At 38.4% G+C, this 20,294-nt stretch overlaps 1 protein-coding gene across 3 annotated transcripts in view; it reads right to left on the minus strand.

Annotated features, from left to right (window-relative positions):
* The window catches only part of LOC113060601 (bromo adjacent homology domain-containing 1 protein-like), a 37,548-nt gene that overhangs the window by 11,430 nt on the left and 5,824 nt on the right, over positions 1-20,294 (minus strand). The window contains exon 1 of one of the 3 annotated variants that reach the window (XM_026229665.1): positions 2,025-2,230. The exons of 1 other annotated variant lie outside the window; for it this stretch is intronic. The gene's annotated coding sequence lies outside the window, so the exon portion shown is untranslated. Of the gene's footprint in view, positions 1-1,862; positions 2,231-20,294 lie in introns of those variants that run through there. One more of the 3 variants, XM_026229663.1, reaches the window with a different exon arrangement.

Raw genomic sequence — 20,294 nt, forward strand, 5'->3', positions numbered from 1 at the left:
GAAAGACAGAAAAAGCTTTGAAAAAGTATGAATGCTACAGGCTTGCTTGGATTGTGCGAATAGATTCATTTATTCATGTGCTCGGTTATTAAGTTTGACAGCTGCTGTATTTGAAACTCCATCTGTCAAATAAAAGAGGTCATCATAACCATCAGTCAACCTCAGATGCATGCATCGCTCTCCTTTACAACGCACAGAGTGAGTTTAGCACCCGTGAAAGAAACACTCTTATGCACATTCCTAAAAACAAACAGTATAATATGGACACAATAAGGCATCTACCCTAATGGACAACTGTAGCATTCTCTCATTTCAGAAACAGTCATCTTCAGTTGTCCTACTGCTCTCGATCATTTAAAATCATTCAGCCAGATAAAGAGGAATCAATCTGAGTTTCCACTAACTGCAAGTGACTATTGTAAAATATTTCCCCAAACAGATTGACCCTTATACTAAAAGTCAAATAACCAAACATCAAAGATTACAGTAGAGATCCATATTTCTCATTATATTATTACTGTAATCAAAAACGTGCATTAAAAAATAATCAATTTGGGATTTCCATTAGTTATCAATTTAAAACAAAAAGCTCTAAAATCTTTACCAAGAATCAACATTAATCCAGAAATCAAACATTTCACACTCCATTAAATAATATTCTTTGTTGAAAGCCTTTTCTCTTCTATTGCTCGTATATAGACCATTACTGAAAATAATCCTACAGCATGCTCGAAAATGTGGAAAGCTTTAAATAAACTTTCAAAGTGTCACTGAAAACTAAATCAACATTTTGTAATTCTGTGAATGTCGCAAGTTATTGATCTGGAGGGATGTGGGGCTCATAAAATAACAGACTAACTGCTGGTCACGACCAATTGAGAGGAACAACACAACTCTCCAATGAAAGGTAGCTGGAGGATGAATTGTTGGCACAATATTGTGGAAAATTAGAGGTTCTCTTTCTAGTTTCAGGAAGGGTGACGGGAAATGGACTGCTGCCCGTAATTTAACATTTCGGGTGTTTTTTCGGGTTGAGGTATCAGCCCATGACTTTCTGGCAAATAATCGGATAGCCATCTTGCGTTTCGTTCCTAAAATGAAAACGTTAGGTAACATGCGTCCAGTCTAGATGGGAATGCAGTGATATCTGACGTTTAGAGACGAAAGAAGTTGCTTTTCCCTTCTAGTAATTAGAAATGTACCCCTCACTCACTGTACACAAATAGATGTTGTTCATTTCCCCTCCTACACTGCAGATATGGAGAACGGGAAGGTGTGGACGGAAAAAAGAACCGAGAAAAGAAAGGAAACCTATCTGAGTGAAATGTACAGCGCGATTAAAGTAATCCGGGATAAAGGCAGCAAGCGCGTGCTGGAGGTGTATGATGATGAGAGGATCTCGCTTGGCTCTTAGGGCGTATCACACGTAACACATACACACACACTTTATAAAAAATATATATATTAAACACACACACAGCTCCGTTCGCTTCACATCCTACGGTTTCTGCCACCGCATACCTCCCAACCGATCCAGCTCGGTCAACTCGAACCCGAGCAATTGTCAGTGCTGAAAATTAGACTAAATGGCCAACCGTGAGAATCGAACGCCGAAGCGGAAAGCGCTCGGTCGGTCCCTGCCGAGAATCCCGAGCCTTCGCGATGGTATCCTGAGCACGATGAAAGAACAGTTTCACAAGTCTAACTAAAAAGCGCGTCTCGGACCGAATTTAAACAGCAATGTTCGCGGATCATGTCATGTTTCGGGCTATTTCCCCAGCCAGCGAGAGAGAGAGAGAGAGCGCGAGCGCTAGAGAACAGCGCATAAACAAGATAAAACAGATTAGTAATCCTTCATTTACCTCGTCATCCACTCACTCCGCTGTATTCCCGATCAAATAATCACATTCCGCGAGCAACGAGGGTCCTGTTGTTGGGTTATTACAATAATATCGATGCTCAACATTGAAATGAAACGAGTGGAGCACACACAGCTGACAAGACACGTTTAATCGGTGACCTACTTCCGAAGTAGCGTGCTGCTCGAGATAATATTCATGCGCTGCATTCGTGAAAGCCGCTGCTGCGCTGGGACGAGGTCTCGTTGGCATCACTCAGGTAGTTGACTGATGAAAATAATTCAAAAATGACAGGTATCGGCTGGTGTTTAGACCTCATCGCTCCGTAAACTCACTATTGGTCAGTCCTTGATCGCATGCAGTGAGCAAGTGCCTTGAATCAACAGCTATTACATAATGGAGTGCCTTGGACTATCTGATCATCAGTAATACTCAGAAACTATAATTAAATAAGTGCCAAAGGATAAAAGTTCGCATGAGGTTACCAGAGCTGGCTAGGCACGAGTTTTAGTTTTAAAATATGTGCAATGCCTCACATAATGATATTGAACTCCCAGTTCTTCCAGGAACAAGCCCTACTTTCCTTATTCAAATCTAATTCAAACAACCAGTTGGTTTTTGAGGTCCTCAATACAGAATGCTTGTCAAGCTTAGGTCCTTGTCTCTAATGAGATGCATGTGAAAACAAGTACCTCAGGCTATTATGAACAAATTCATAAACAAATAACACTGGGGGAAAAAAAAACTAATAATGATTTAGTGTCCCTAGTATATATTACAGAAGGGCCACTCTTTAACACAATGGTAACCATAAAACTAAAAAAACACAATAGAAACTCTTCTAAATCCCCAACACAAACCAAAGCTCTGTAAATATGTTCATTGTTAAAATTAAGGAACTTTATGTATTGATTATACACAGGTGTTTACCCATATTTTAAATTACACTTTTCATTCTGTCAACTGATTAGCAAAAAAATAAATAAAAAATAAAAAAATTGAGTAATGGTCTTAAAGACTTTAAGTCAGATGTTTTGTGTATAAATATCTTGAAACAATGCATCACAGCTGGATGCTGTTAAAACTGCTTTGAAATATAGATGTTCGTGTGCATTTGCTTTGCCTTCAAATTATAAATTAGAGAGTCAACAATAGAGGAATAGAGGAAAATAGGGCAGCCAAGTATGAAAACCACACTGTAAATCGATGGGAAGTATAACATGTTTTACAGCTGCTTCCAGATCTCCTTGTTAAACGAAATAGTTTTCTAATGCCATATTTACATTGCAAAGGTGACAGATGCTGTTCAGAGGTGAAATAAAATGCCTCCACAGCACGTATACTTTTCATATAGGGGCTGAGGTGAATTAGAGCAGGCATTTATCCAGTATCTTTACACTGAGCAGCCATAGAACAGCCTCAACTCGGGTCTGTAAATACACCTTTAAGATAACTAAAGATAGCCAGAATGTGACTGTGATGAAGATATAATATCATAGAGAAATGTGGATAAAATAAAAATGTGCTTTGAGGAATCCATAACGATAATCATGTACAATGATAACCAACAGTATCACTATACAGACATAAAAGTTCTGAAAAAGCTATCTGAGAGAAATGCCGGCAAAATACTATTTCTTTTAGCATATAAATTGATGTGTTTAATACCATTCTGAAATTTGACGCATTTAATTTAGGAAAAATGAATGGAATTTGCATTCTTAGACCAATAAGCTTATCAGATCAAATGGATAAGCACTTAAGAATCTTCACAAAACTTGCTGAAGGCCAGATCTTAACACACACAATGAAACATTAACTAGGATCTAATGCTCAAAGATTCTTCCTCGCAGTCTGCAGCGTCTCAGATAAGAGTGAATATCAAATAGAGTTGTTTAATGAATGATCCCTAAAATGGGTGCCATCCTGTTGATTGCAGTTTTAATCAGGGAGCCTTTAAAACACACATTGTGTGTGGCATGATGGAAAACACAGCCTAAGCGATGACAAATCTTAGGAATAAAGTGGGTGGAAATATAAAACCCTTCTAGCATCTGAGTCCATTAGTATCTAGAGTCGAAAAAGAAACAGTGATTTTCTGCTTTATGAACCAATCATGATGAAATCAATGCAAATGTCTGTTGTAGTCTCAAATTACCATTTGACTTTTAAAATGGTAGAACACTCTAACGAAAAAACAAATGAACAGAGGTAACAATTAACACTGTAAGCAAAGCTCATTTTACACTGACACAAGATCAGCATAAACCTCAAAGTAAAGATGTGTTTGCAGCAGATCAGCCTTCAGCTTAGCCTTCTCATGAACGTGATTATCTTAAGCTACTTGAAATGTGTTTTAATGCTGTTTTAATAAGAAAAAGATATTTGAAATGGGCTATTTAACTTCCATAATTTAGCCTCGTTTAACAAATGCTCACTGCCTTTGATAGATCAGATGGTTGAGCAAAGGACTACGATTAAAGTATGGTCATCCATATATCGCTGATACCAACGAGGAGATAAATAAAGTTCTGCCTATTAGTATGAAAAATTGGTGAACAAAATCCACACCGGAAAAAGCTAAAACCTACAATGTTAACTGGTTTTAATTCCCTTATAAAGGGGTGTAAAATACTGAAGGACACAAAAAAAAATAAACATTTGCTGAAAAATTACTCAAGCTCAAGTTATCAATTCATGTTTTGTAACGTTTGTAAAGATGCGTTTTTGTAATAAATTCATCATGTTTTTAACTTCAAACCAATGCACCAGTCAAAAAAGTCCCATCTATAATTGGAGAGAAATATGCACAGATCAAGCACAAGACAATAATTATTATGGTGTTTTTAGGGGCCGTTCACATGTTGCGCCTAAAAACGCGTGGAAAACGCTAGGCACGTCTCTTTCTACTTCTTTCCAAAGCGCTCAGGCAGAAGCGCTCCTGAGGCATCTGTCTTTGCTAAGCAACCATGACGTGCTCTCTCCATTAAGACGCGGAAATTTCAGCAAAGGATAAATGGATTTGCATCACTAAAAATCGCTCGCAGTAGCTCTGCTACTAAATTTATTTCAAAATGGCAATCCATATACAGCTATGATCAGCTGTTCCTTCATCTTGGCTGAGTTTTCAACGCTGTTACGGGAAAGGATGAAGCTGATTGGTTAGTTCTTGTCACATGACCCGCGGTGCGCTTGCGGCATTCTGAAAAGTTGAGATGTTTTTAACTGGATGCGGTGCGGACGCGCCTGGAAAAAACGGGCGTGTCGCACCGTCGCTTCCATTATGAGCGCGCATGCCGCTCTTCTACATTGGAAATAACGAACTTGCGCGCGCAAAAGACACGATATGTGAACGGCCCCTTAATCAGCTCTCATTCTGACCGCACACATTCACTGCAGTGGATCCACTGGTGAACAAGGGAAATAATGCTGAATTCTGTTGTGATGAAGAAACAAAGTCATCTACATCTTGGTTGGCATGAGGTTGAGTAAACTTTCATCAAATTAGCTGTAACTATTGCTTTAAATATTATTTGGTTTTGCCTAAATACTATGGAACTTTTTGCACATCTGCCTATATATATTCAAATTCAATCTACAGACCACCATTATTAAACTTGTTTTTCAGGAATTACACATCAGCTGTTATGAAAATAACTTTTAAAAAATGCTCAAAAGAACCCCCAAAATTAAGCTTTATCAGCTCAAGTGGCCACAAGCACACTGGTTCCATGGGTTCATTTGGACACTGCCATTTGAAAAGCAGAAAATTAACAGAGAAGAGGCTGAAAAATAATGAATGTAAACCCACTGCATCATCACACCAAGAGTGCAGTGGCACAGTCTGATACTGACACTAACACATTGTCCAAAAGTTGACGGTCCACTGCGTGACCTTCTGCCAGTTTAGTGACTCGGAGTAATCACTTTACTCCATTTCAGTGCACTAAAGTGAAGCTTTCAGATAAATTGTCTTCTAAAATTGTTCCTCTCTGACATCTTCTCCATCAGTGCAAGAACAGCCAGATGTGCAATGCTCATTCCAGAACAAAAGCAGCAAAACACATTTATTTGCACTTTAAAGGGTCATAAAACTTTATGATTTAGCAGAGGTATTTGTGTACATACATTTGTGAAGACATATATTGGTTTTAATTTTTGTATAGAACTGGTTTTTGCACGGTTTTCACCTTCCAGGTTTAAAATCGTGTTTATTTCTCAGTTTGTGAAATGGCAAATGACTACAGTACTTTGATGACGTGTAGTTGTCTCACAATTACTCATGAAACTGCATGTTCTTATCCTGCATATATTAACTGAATGAAACATTCATAGATCGAAGAAAGGAGTGTTTCTTTTTACTATGTAAGAGTTCGGCACAAAAGCAATTCATTCATTTTGTGAGTTTAACAGGTTTTTACAGGCGTTTACATTCAAACCATCAAAAGGCTTATATAAACGCTGCAAAATAACCTTTAAAAGTTATTAGAGGTGCAACAGAATGTTCTTTTTTTGATGCAGAGTGCAAGTGCAAATGGCTGTGGATTTATTTGTTGCTTTAACTCAATGGGAGTAAAATGAAACTGTCTGGAACTGAAGTCTCCTGTGTTGTCTCTCTTCCTCCTCCACTCCACAGCACACCACTCCCAATTCTGTAGCATTTTTTTCAAAACTGTGGTGAGAACTAACCATTGCTGAAACAGGGTTTCATGACCTAGTGATTTTACAGTGATTTTATGAAAGATTTATAGGCCATTTTTAGGCCTTATAAAAAAATAAATATTTTCAAAAGATGAGCACAATTAAATAAGAAACCTTCTTGTTTATCAAAATTCTAAATAAGTTCACAGGTTCTCCTTTCCTTTTTATAAAGACAAAACTAATTCTGGTTATAATAATCACTGTAAAGACGATTTTATTTTGTTTTGATTACTTTTTAGCTAATTACCATTATCACTGTTCATTAATGCAGATTCCAAAATGATGTTTACTCAACAAACCAATAAAACAACAGCATCTCTTAATACATGGGACAGAACATACTGGTTGCATCCTGAAATACTGTGAGCTTTTCCTTTTCTTTAATGCTGTCTCTGAAGATATACAAGATACATTGGCTGCCATTAGAGGTCGTATTGTTCTGGCAAACAAGATTTTCCTCTATAGTCAACACATTCATCATTTACAAACACATAATAACAGTCTTCATAATGCAACATCTGTGTGTGTGAATCAGCATTAGGGCAAACAGAACAAAAGGAACGACTTCACAAGACTGCAACTTATATCTAATAAAATAAAATAATTATATTAATAAATCACACTCAAATGAGAGAAGCTGAAAAAGGGCCCTAATAAAGGCATGCCATCTAGCTTTCCAACTACCCATCTTTATTACTGTTGTGATAAATAAGCAAGCTTTAATAGTTTGGCTCTACAAATTAATAACATCTCCTGTAACAAAATTTGATAACTATGTCCTGCTAATTTGTGTAATAAATAAATAAATAAACGTTTGTATATTTTTTTTTCAGAAAAATCAAATGATAACCTGCTAATAGGTTAATTATAAGTCACTTTATACCATATGGACAAACTGCAAATAAACAACAAATTATATGCATTTTTACTGTGTAATTTTACTGTGTTTATTTGCTTTTGCAAGAAAATAAGTCAGTTTATGTTTTATGTTATTTAGTTTATGTTTATTTTTAAATTTTTGTGTCATGTGTTACCCTTACAGTATAGAAGTACTGGCCATGTTTTATATACAGGCTACTTACAAACAAGTATATTTTATGTTACATGTAGTATATTTTAAAATAAATGTAATATAAGTCTCTGGTGTTCCCCAGGATGTGTCTGTGAAGTTTCCGCTCAAAATATTCCACAGATAATTTATTATACAATTTTGAAAATGCCTATTTTGAGTGGAAGCAGAAACACGCTGTTTTTTGGGCCTGTGTCTTTAAATGCAAATTATCTGCTGCTCCACCTCCCCCTTTTCCAAAATAAGGCTGCACCGTTATAGCTCGGACCTGCTAAAAACATCTGTTTTGGTTCTGATTATCATGTTTATTGCACTGAAATAATTTGTTTGAAACCATATGTTGTTTAAGCTTCTGATATATGGTTTACTGAGTGCACCCATCCAAAGCACACGGACAGAAAACGGCTGTCACAGCTGTCTCAGGCTCCAGACTAACATTTGAGAGCAATGGCACCAGTGCCACGAAGTTCTACAGATGGTGACGCCAGGAGCAGATTTGGTTGTGCAGGGGGTGGTGTGTGGTTATTCAAAATAAAGATAATTTAATCATAAAATCACTATTGTTTTGCATTAATAAGTGCAGTTACTTACAATATTTCATGTTCATTTCTTGTTTATTTTTCTTTTGTTATTGTTTATACAGATTTGACAATAAAGCACTTAACTTGAGTTAAGATGCATACAAAATTTACTTTTATTAACAACAGTAACGGTTGCAAAATCTACTTTTTATATACAAAAAATGTACTGTATATGTTCCACTATTATTAAATGTACCATTATTCTTCTAGCATATGGAGCTGACCAGCTTCAGTGATGTGTGATTAAGTAGCAAATTGAAGAAAAGTGTGTGACTTTTCTTACTTCCATATACACACAAAAAAAGTTTAATATTCTGACAAAATCTGATTTCTTGATGATTTGATCATTTCAACTCTGCTGCTGTCTACTGGTTATAATTGTGATTTGATGTATTTTTGTGTTTGTTTACAAAGTTTATTTTGTTCATCCCATTAAAAACAACATTTAAACTGGATCAACTTAGAGCTTTAAAGGGCTGGAAATAGTTGTGTGAAATGCTTAAAAGTCATTGTAAAGTGGTTGAATTTCTCTCTCGAAAGGTTGTACAAACCCTAAAATTAATGAATGATGTATCTGACTATTGGCAGAAAAAGTGGTCGCAGTCTGGAGCACTAAACTAATTTCTCTTTCACCCAGAAGTTTACGTAAAAACACACAAGTTACAAAAACGGTTATGTCTGTGAAGGTAAACTACTGGGAAATAAATTGCACGTTTATTTCAGATCTGTGTGGCAGCAGCAATATACAGTAAATAAATCAATAAATCCACTGCTCTGTTGTCTCCTCTGAGGCTGGGACTCTAAACAGTGTTCTGTGCTCGTCTGTGCAGCCAAAGAACAGTGTTTTTTAAGGTCGATGAAATATTACGGATCAAGTAGACTGATAACTGATATTTTGAGCCAATATATATGTCTGTTGTAACAATGAAAATTAATGTCAAAATTAAGAAAATCAAGAGCTCTGACAAAAACTGCCTTCCCTGGTGTTGATTGAGTGTAGTAATCCCACAGTAAACTCTTTATTTTAACCTGTTAACTGTCACTCACGTTTTTGAAGATAGACTTGAATGTGCATGATACAAACTTTTTATAATTCAAATCCAAAATTTTGATAATTCATGACTGAAAACATTTTGTAACATGATTTTGATGTACCATGGTAATGCAATGTCTGATTTTAAAATGGGTTTTGAAGGATGAATTTTGAGATTTTATGTTTTCAAGTGATATATAACTTCTGATGATTTCTAAAATGGGATAGAGAAAAAGGCAACGAGGAAGTCTTTTTTTATAAACAAAGGTTCAAAACTCCTTTTGTAATGTAGATTTCTGAGGGTGCACTCTTGTCATAAATTACTCTTATTTTTGGCAAACAAGGGGTTTACCTTTAAAACTAAAACATGGAAGAAATTGTGTATTGTGTGATTATTCTTTTAAACAAAAGTTGCAATAATTGTTGTAGTAGTAAGTGGTTAAAGAAAAAAAAAAAAGTAGTAATTCTTGTCCAAACCCCATTTCACAGCTTTACCTTTCACACACCCAGTTTGAGAGCAGTGTTTTTCTTCTTGAAATCATGAGCGCTTGTCCTCCTAATTAAAAATTAAGGAGCAACTTCTGATCAAGAATCAAACATTCTGATCAAAAATTAGCCTTCCAAATACGAGGTGAAGTGGTTTACAGGGGCATTTTCCTCACCTTTGCAATGGCATAATTTTTATCTGTCAAATTCAAAAATGTATATCTGCATAAATGTATAAGCTTTTTAAAATTTCTATTTAAAACAATATTATAAAGTAGAATAAGACAAATAAGTTACCAATCATATGAAATTAGTACTAATAAAAAAAACGTATTTGTACTACAGAGTGTGCACAGAAGGCCACAATAGTGGCTTGTAGGTACATTTTCAGATGTTAATGAGGTGGCATGAAAGCAATAAAATATTCATGTGGAGATCAATTTTTTAAATATATAATTTTGAATACAGAAATATTAAATGATTTAACTGAAATTAGTTAAAATTAAACTGAACCATCAGCAGATGGTAGCAATTCACAGATTTGATCATAGAACTACTAATTCAATTTATTTTACTAATGGCTTATTCAATTAGGAATGAAGCAAGTGACGGTTTTTATGAATGGGTAATCATTAATCACTTACTAGATTCGTTCAAAAACGCACTTACATTCATGAATGAAACACCTCTGTGTTTGGTTTTAGAGATGCTAAGCAGTGGAGATATTACTATATTAGGAACTATCTTCGTTGATGAAATAGAGCAAAGTCAGGAGGTACTTGTTTATAGAACTGCTGAATTAAATCAATATTACCTTTGCAAACTCTCTAACTATTAAAAGCTGTCCCTCTTCTTATCACAGTCTGTGGGTACACAGAAAATGAAAGCATGCGAGTGAGTCCTCAGCTTCAAAAGCATGTGCGAATTATATGTTCCGTCATCTTTCATCGCGTTATAAAGACGGACCCTGCAGGAATTAGAATTGTTATTTATAGCAGCAATCCTGCGCAGAAATTCAAGTCCTGCTCTGTGTTCTCTGTTAGTAACCCCACTGTGAATGATGTGAGCGGCGTTATGTTGTTAGTGAGAAGCTACAGCCATGGCAGGGATGATTTTTGGTGTTTTGGAAAACAACAGTAATGCGCCACATGTTTCTTTCCCCACATTTTTTTTCCAGTTGACGGAAATCCATCGTAGTGATGAAAAACTTTCATCCCCAAGTGGTATTACGTATATCAGACTGCACCACCATTTCTGATAATTTCTTTAAACTAAACCAAACTTATATTTTGACGGGTTGCCATGAGTAACTTTTAAGTTTCTGTAGCCAAATGAGATGACTATAGTTTTACTCAAAGGAAACGGTCAAATACTCATGAAGTGACACTCCGAGGTAGTCAGAGCAGTTCTGGATATGTTGTTCATGTATACAAGTCCTCATGTGTAGTCCGTTTTCTACGTCTGTGCCATTTACATACACAGAGACACGCAGAACATGCTGGTTTCATATTTAAATAGTATTTTGCGGCTTAATATTTACAGAAACTAGTCCATATTGTGACTATTTAAGTCTACTGACTTTTGATTAATTCATCCAAACTTTGTCAAGTTCCGTGGCATTCCATTTATATGACCCGATTCAGTGATTCTGTCCACGCTTTCCATATCACGGTAATCATAGGTAATATTGAGGTGTTTTGCAACTTCAGTGCAATGTTAGTGGATTGTGATTTATTGCAACTTAAGCAACGTCTCCTGCTGCGTAACCTTTGAGAGACAACTGATGTGTGAACACCGAAGTAAATCCAGTTAGCAAGGGCTTTTGAGTGAGAGCGAATTGCGCAATGATTGGTTGGACTCGTTTTCCAACAAATCAGATGGGCGGTGGGTGGAGACTGCTTTAGGCCACAGAGAGAGCGGTAAGCTCTGACAGGCGGCATCAGAGTCAATTAGCACATTTCATAAGTTATTTTATCGACAAATCGGTTTTGAATGGTGGGGGAATCGTTAATCGGTCGACCCCTAGAACAGTTAGCATGTTTTGCTTAAACTTTCACCATGACATCAGAGCTGGTACACCATTGATGCTTACGAAATCAAAATTACAGATTATGGGGCGGTAATATTATAATATATAATCCGTTTGCCACGTCACCAAGGGAGAGAAATCTGATGCGCTCGTTTTCTCAGATGCTTACAGAAAAAGGTTTAACAAAACAAAGTTACTGGGTTCATATTTTTCAGGTTCCCTTGGTTGGTAAAGTATGTGTACCGTGGTCCTGTTTATAGCACTTAAAACCGAGAAAAGTCAGATTTTCATGATATGTCACCTTTATCAAAGCATATTTTGACAATATTGACAATGAAGTACAGTGTTATAAGTAAAACACGCAAGCACCAAAACACTATCTTGCAATACTTGAAACATTTTTATTGTTTATGGTGGTTTCTGACAAACACTGCTGCATTTCTTTTTACCATACATTTAGTAAAATCTAGTATAATTTAAAAAAGTATTTTGATGGTTAATCAGTTTACTCATTTAAAATGAGCACTGTTCAAATTGAGCGTTATTTTAAAAGGTATCTCACCATGGGAAATGCCTTAAGCCCTGTTCACATCGCCAGTGACAGAGTGACATAATCCCATGCATTTTCAAAGGAGTGCTGGCGACTTGAGTTTGAATAATACACTAATACATAAATTGGTTCAAGTTGTTAGTTATATGATGCAGTGAGCAGTTTAGGTTAATGATTTAATGCACGAGCACTGCTGTAGTTTATATAACAACACTCTCCAACAGCAGAATGCCACTTTTGTCTTTTGAGTCTAATTCCTAGTCATATTAGAATGATAGCTTAGTTTTACCAGCAATACATATTTGCGATTGCATAGTTTTACCGGCAATATATATTTGTGATTGCATTTTCTGCCAAGATGTGCAGTCTAACAATAACATTGGAGCAAGCAGTAGAAACGCCCACAAGCGTCTTCACAGCACGAGTCTAGCGACACACAGCAAAAAAGTCACTGGTGGTGTGAATGGGGCTTCAGGTGTGATTGACTATGGAAGCAGCAATCACACCACATCTATCCGCAGGGCAAATCAATTACAGCTCATGATCAGGAACCCACCCCCTTCCAATATATATATATACTGCTGAAATGGCATTCTAAGCAAGCTCTTCCCCAGTGCCAAGAAGGGAAGCATGGTGAGATACCTCACTCTGTTTTCAGGGATGGAAAGATATGGCCAACTCTCGTAACGCATGCTTTCCTAAGCTGCCAGACAGACCCACCGTAAATGGAAGATAACCTTTAAATTCACTCAAGTCTATGGCGCAGATCAGGTAAAATATGATAAATGTATGAGGGGAAGCCCAGATAGCTCTCCTACCAAAATCCCCTTGAACAGAGCCCACCTGGGAATTGAGACCAAACAGCTGTATAGGCCTCCTCGAATCACCTCCCCCATTCAATGGGAAAGGTGCTGCAAGGAGATTGGCTTACCCTTACATTGAGCAGCCCATGAAACAAATAACTGATCATTCTTTCTGAATGATTTTGTCCTATATACATAATGGCATAAAGGCCATACCAGATTCAACATATGGAAATCACACTCCTGCTCTAAAGCAAATTGAGGGAGGTCAAATGCACTTTATTCCAAGGCAGTGCAGTTATAAACTGGATCACTGACCATCAGTGTTGTGCCTAAACACGTTCATTGAACGATATTTTGGGCGAACGTGAACTGAACATGCTGTATTAATGCCTGATGAACGTTACTGTCAACTCGTTTATTCTGATGTCTGTGAACGGCACGCTCTCTCAGGTTAACTTCGTTCAATAGGGTGCCAGATTTCTATAGAGCCTTCCAGGCGAAAACCCGGCTAAAACACACCGTAAACGGGTCTTAATATGTAGCGGAAAAACACCCAATCTGGCAACACCAGCCACCAGTGTCGCACCGCCGTCCGCCGCATGCGTGACGCGTAGGGATGCTCCGATCACGATCGGCCGATCGTTAATGCGCATCTCGTCAGTAAAGCCGGTTTTCTAATCAGCGGTTAATTCCATCAGGTGCGTGATTTCACATAGAGCAGCTGTTACTACACAGAGCCGTTGTTAACTGAGAAGATGCACCAATAAACGTTGAAAATTTACATGATTTGCGCATCTTCTCTATTAACAACGGCTCTGTGTATTAACAGCTACTCTATGTGAAATCACGCACCTGATGGAATTAACCGCTGATTAGAAAACCGGCTTTACTGACGATCAATCAAGAAATCAATCAGTCTTCAATTCGTCGCATTTACCATGTTTACTATAGTAATGTTTATGCCTAGCATGCATTGCATTTTCCATCATTTATAAATATTTCTGCATTGTATGGGGATTATAATCCACATCGGATCAAGTTATTTCAAACACTTGCTGCCGACTGAAAGTGAGTTTTGAGCTCAACTTATTTTAAAAAGTTTTTAATGGTGGTGTAATAGCTGTTTGCTTTATCAAATGATCTGTGGCGCTGACGCTCTCCAGATGCGGAGAAACTCACCTTTTGTTCATAACTACTCCTCTAGCCCGCTTTGGCCCAAGGTTTTTGTCAGGGCAAAAAACACAGGCCTTTGGCCCCGAGGAAGCACCGTCAAGACACGATCAAGCACCGGAAGTGACAGTGGAAACGCGACTGGCCCTGGCACACACTCGCACGCCTGCTTTTGGCCCAACAGTGATAACAGGTCCTGGCACAATGGGAGTGGCCAGGGCTTTCTCTGAAGGAGTTGAACAATCTCTGCCAGCCACAGAATCCCCAGCCAACTAGGGCTACCAGGAGGAAAGATAATCCATTTATCTTACTCTGGTGGGAGAAGTTAAACTCAGCAGTGGAAATGCGTAAAGCAACACATCTGGCCATGCGTGTGCGAGCACATCCACATCCAAAGGTGCTTCGTCCACAAGAAAAAAAGTGTCTGTCTGTAAAGCAGATACTTTGTGTACTACCAATCATTATTTTTTTTTCCAGTTACTTCATAAATGAATAATTGCAATATTATCTCCTTTTTTCAATTTAGCATTCATATTGCTGTCTCATCTGCTTTCCTGTACGTATTACACATTTTATTAATAAATTGTATTCCTATTTTGTTTTAGTTTTTTTAATCGTCTTTGTCCAGTGAACCACATTACAGTAAGCATTTAAATGCTTAACGTGCAAAGTATTGCTTTTATTTTTGCATTTGCAACATATGGTCTGAAAATTGAATTGTGAAGCGTTACACAGCCAGTTAGCCAGATGCCATGATTCTCCCCTCTGAGAGCAAAGGGTATGCCACAGAGTCAATTCATCTAGTCTATTCATATCAAGTAATCATCTACAGTAGATAGGCAGATATCCTGAGACCCTTGTGTCTCAGTGGTGATAGTGCTGCTTCTATGCACCTCCTGAAAAATGTGGAGCTAGACTTAGCCCAGACGGAAGCATAAAAAAAATTGGTACGCTTCACTCTGAAAGGAAAATTTAAAGCGTTAGTTCACCCAAAAATGAAAATTATGTAATTAATAACTCACCCTCATGTTGTTCCAAACCAGTAAGACCTCAATTTATCTTCAGAACACAGTTTAAGATATTTTAGATTTAGTCAGAGAGCTCTCAGTCCTTCCATTGAAGCTGTGTGAAAGGTATACGGTCCATGTCCAGAAAGGTAAGAAAAACATCATCGAAGTAGTCCATGTGACATCAGGGGGTCAGTTAGAATTTTTTGAAGCATCGTAATACATTTTGGTCTAAAAATAGCTAAAACTACGACTTTATTCAGCATTGTCTTCTCTTCCGTGTCTGTTGTGAGAGAGTTCAAAACAAAGCAGTTTGTCATATGCGTTTAAAATATCTCAAAATGTGTTCCGAAGATAAATGGAGGTCTTACTGGTTTGGAACGACACCAGGGTGAGTTATTAATGACATAATTTTCATTTTTGGGTGAACCAACCCTTTAAGATACTTTTTTTGTGCATGTTTAATGTTTATATGAAAGTAAGCATTGACATTGACCACATAAAGCCACTCACCCTTGCAGATTGAGCGAGAAAGAGCTCCAACTGGGAGCATTCAGATTTTGTACTTTCTTAAGTGCTTGTTTAGAACATGCAGGTCCAATATCAGGCGTAAACCCCATCTTTTTTTGGAATTAGAAAATAATGGGACTAATAGCCCTTCTGAGTTTCCCACTCTGGAACTCATCTTATAGCTATTTTCTCTAAAAGGGAGGATACTTCTGCTTCCAGCACTCAAGCCGAATCCCCTGTTGCTACAGATGCTATAACCCATTGAAAGTAGGGGTGTGACGGTTAGTATATAACCGTGAGACCGGCGGTTATAGTTGAACACCATCATTAGAACTCTATAACCGCCAAAACCGTGTCATTAAAATATTTTTTACAAACATTTTTTATCAAAAATTATTTTCATTTTTTAGATAGGATAATAAGATGTGCAATATATCGGGAGACATGGTTTTTACCACTTAATGAAGTTTTGTAAATCATCAGACATGATATTTACCACTTTACATTAAATTTTGCTTTGTAGAAAACCTTTCTTAAAAACGAATTTCGTTTTGTACAAATTTTATCTTAATTTTAATAAATGTTTCATCAACCAATTGCATGTATTTTAATAAATAAAAGGCAAATATAGCAGACAATGATAACCGTGACATGGAAGCGCCAGCGAGCCGCGTTCACTTGCACTGCACTGTGAACTAGAGCGCATCTCATCGTAAATGAAACTCAGCGTAGGCCTATGCCTCATACATTAGCATTAAATATCTTTGCAGCATCCTTTCTAGAACAGACAATGGCTTTTTTTTTTGCGGCTCGCATCAGCAAAGCATTGCATTGTCCATAGAGCGCAAAACAATCAGCAGATGGCGGGCGGGTGCGGCTTTGAAATTTGCTCATAAAACGTTGGCACGGATTATGAGTTTTGTGACAGATCTCCTTAATAAACGGAGGTCTGAAATCTCTGCCCCTTTACAGATCAGAGCACGCGCTGACACGGAGTTAACCCGCTATCTCCAAGAACAACCAATTGACTCTACGGCAGATCCACTAGCACGGTGGCGAGACATTGAAACACGCTATCAGCTCCCCCAACCCCCCATTGTTTTCTTTGAATCCAGGGTCTGAAGTGCTTTGTGATCACTTATCAGACCACATTCTTCTGAAGGCTGAATCTTCTGCATTTGAATGTGTGGTATTACTGTGTGCAACACACTGAGCAGCATTGTGTGTTTAGGGGAAGCGTTACTGCCCTTAACACAACTTAAAACTATTTTGTCATCCGAACTCCACAACCTCCGCTTCTTTGCGGGTGGGGGAACAGGAGTGGGAGACTTGGGAGAAGACATCACAGAAAACCCTTTGTGCCCTCTGTCCCTCCCATGGAGACTGCGTCCTAGGTATTCCTCTTTTTCTTGCTAGAAGTGTGAATGGACCTAGACTTAGCAATGGCTGCTGCGAATGACTGCTTTTCTCAGGGTTTACAACTGCTTGGAGCAGTGAGTGGGATGAGCCGTCTGCTATGTGTTTTGGAGTCAGGTGAGCTCAAAAAACTCCCATTATGTGTCAGAGGAACAGGCCACTGGGAAACAGGAGGATGCAGCGTTTTCTTACACAGCATGCAGATGTCAAAAGCCTCACCTTCCTTCTTTTTGAAGTTTACATTTATAATTTCTCTCTGTTTCCAGTGCTCAAGAGGTTAAGCCAGAGCGACTTCTCTCTCAGAACGGCAAGAGCCATAGTACGTCCACAATTCTGTATGGCACCACAAAAGGGAACTAGATTGCACACCTCCTCCAAAAACTCAGCTCGAGAGGCCATCAACAATAAAGTAGCGTTAAGGGCCCGCACGGTTGGCGCCATTGATCTATAAAGTTTTTGGAACATGGAAGCAGTGAAGCATTCCATTTTCTTCAGGAGGGAGGGGCTGGCAGATGAGAGAGTGGTCCACCAGTTCGGGTGCAGGTAGTGAACCACTGACTGTTGAACCGTGGGAGGTTAGAAAGTTTGATCTTCTCCATCTTGTTTACATCCAGTGAGGAGTAGCCCTTGACAGACACTCTTTGAGAGAAGGGCTTATCCCACGCTCCCTTCATCTCTGCCACCACATGCCGGTAAAGCGGGAAGCAGATGTTTTGCCGGGGGAAAGGCTTTTACTGTCGTAAATATCTCATTTAACTCCCCGGTCCCCCGGAGTTACTGGCCAAGCGATTTTAAGCTTAGCTGCTGCACTTTTACAAACCTCCACCAAGTCACAATCTATCACATTTGACAGCAGATCATCCGGCTCATCTTTGAGGAGGTGAGCTAACATACAGCTCCTCACCTTCCTCTAGCAGCTGTTGGTCGAGAAAACAAACAAACAAACAAAAAAACTTACAGTTTAAGCTTGGAGGATTCAGAATCCATAACATCCCCTGACAAGGAAAGATCACAAAGGACACCCATGCAAGTGATAAATATCGGAAGGGAACTCTACCGGAGATCATGAATCCACAAGCTGCCGGACTAGAGTGGGAAGGGGCATTTTCCCCTCTCTTCACCGCAATCATAAGCCTGGCTCACGGTGTGCGATTTTTGAAAATCCTAAAAGGTTCCAATAATCCTAGGCTTAAATCTGTAATCTTTGATAATTAGTTTGACATTATCACCGACAGCTGATTAATGGACGTTTCGATCTAATTTTCCCTCCAACTTATTTCTGGCAGAGTCAGAAGATTTGGCGCACAATCCTACAGTGTGACTTCTCCTACATCAAATGTCAAACTGTCTTTGTTTTTCAAGACAAGCCATGATCACAATTAATGCTAGAGATTTCTTCGAACCCCATAAACTCCGGTGCTCTCGTCCACCATTCATGAAGTTCATATGATACATTGCCTTCATATGATACATAAACACCAGTTACACCGCTGTTTTTCATGTGGGTGTGTAGTGCTGCTTACACTATTCTTCTTTAACGCCGGTATTGCAGTTATTCATATACTTTTAATGATAGCCAACATTAAAGCCCCACATGCAATGCAGCTCGAAGTCATTGAACATATAATGGGTTGCTAATGTAAAACTCCAGACAAGTTAACTTGCACGCACCTGTTTTTAATGCACCTTGAGTGTCATACAGAAGTCGTGGAAGTCGTGGCCTAATGGTTAGAGGGTTGGACTCCCAATCGAAGGGTTGTGAGTTCTAGTCTCAGGCCGGACGAAATTGTGGGTGGGGGGAGTGCATGAACAGCTCTCTCTCCACCTTCAATACCACGACTTAGGTGCCCTTGAGCAAGGCATCGAACCCCCAACTGCTCCCCGGGCGCCGCAGCATAAATGGCTGCCCACTGCTCCGGGTGTGTGCTCACAGTGTGTGTGTGTGTGTGTTCACTGCTCTGTGTGTGTGCATTTCGGATGGGTTAAATGCAGAGCACAAATTCTGAGTATGGGTCACCATACTTGGCTGAATGTCACTTCACTTTCACTTTCACTTTTTTTCACTTTCATACAGTCTGACATTAATGACAACTGAGGCACAGTGTGACATGATCATCATGTTCATACAGTCTGACAAGTGCAATCCTAACGGACTTTTTAAAAACTGCATAGTGTAAGCCCGGCTTTAGACATCGACATAGTGGACAAGTCAGACTTGTAGCTCGCTTTGACGCATTAGCTATTGGAGACTGCGCTATTGAAAGCAAAGTAGAGAAACTCAGTAACCAGGAAACAATCAAACAGATTACAACTCCACCATGTTTTGTAACGTCAACCTAAACCGTATGCCTATGAACTGGATCAGTTAAGTCTTCATGGGGAAGAGATCAAGAATGCCGTTTCAGGCATCACAGCAGTATATATAGGAAGGCTGTGGGTTCCTGGTCACGAGCTGTGATTTGTCTGCCCTGCGGACAGACGTGAGATACAGAGCAATTTGTTTTTGAAAGAGAAACAAAATGGTTTGGTTAACAACATTTTTCAAAATATCTTCTTTTATGTTCTGCAAAAGAAAGAAAGTCATACAGATTTGAAATTACCCTTGGGGAAGTTAATGATGACAGAATTTTCATTTTTGGGAAAAATGTCCACAATTAATTTGAGTAGCTTGATTTAGATCTTGATTTTTGCTGTCGAGTTGATCATAAATGGTTATGCAGCCATACACTATAGTCTGAAAACAGTGTTAAATATCTTTTTAAAAAATCTAAAGAAAGAATGAAGAGATTTTGGAGGTAAACAGCGTATTCATTTGTTTGCTGGTATTAGTTCAGACCCTCAGATGAGTTTGTTGCCACTGAGCTGACAGAACACAGGAAGTCAAACTCTTGTTAGCTGTTAAAGAGTCTGTCTTCAAAGGCATGAAAGACACAGGGCAAAGTGCCAAGGAAAGCGCAAGGGATGTTTGTTTTTTGTTTTTGTTTTTAGAATACACCCGTATGACAAATCTTGTTAAAATTTCAGTGAAAGAATAGACTCCTTTAGATGCTTTCAGCATTCGGAGAGAAAAAAAAATA

This window comes from Carassius auratus, chromosome 42 (assembly GCF_003368295.1).
Source record: "Carassius auratus strain Wakin chromosome 42, ASM336829v1, whole genome shotgun sequence".
NCBI classification, from domain to species: domain Eukaryota; kingdom Metazoa; phylum Chordata; class Actinopteri; order Cypriniformes; family Cyprinidae; genus Carassius; species Carassius auratus.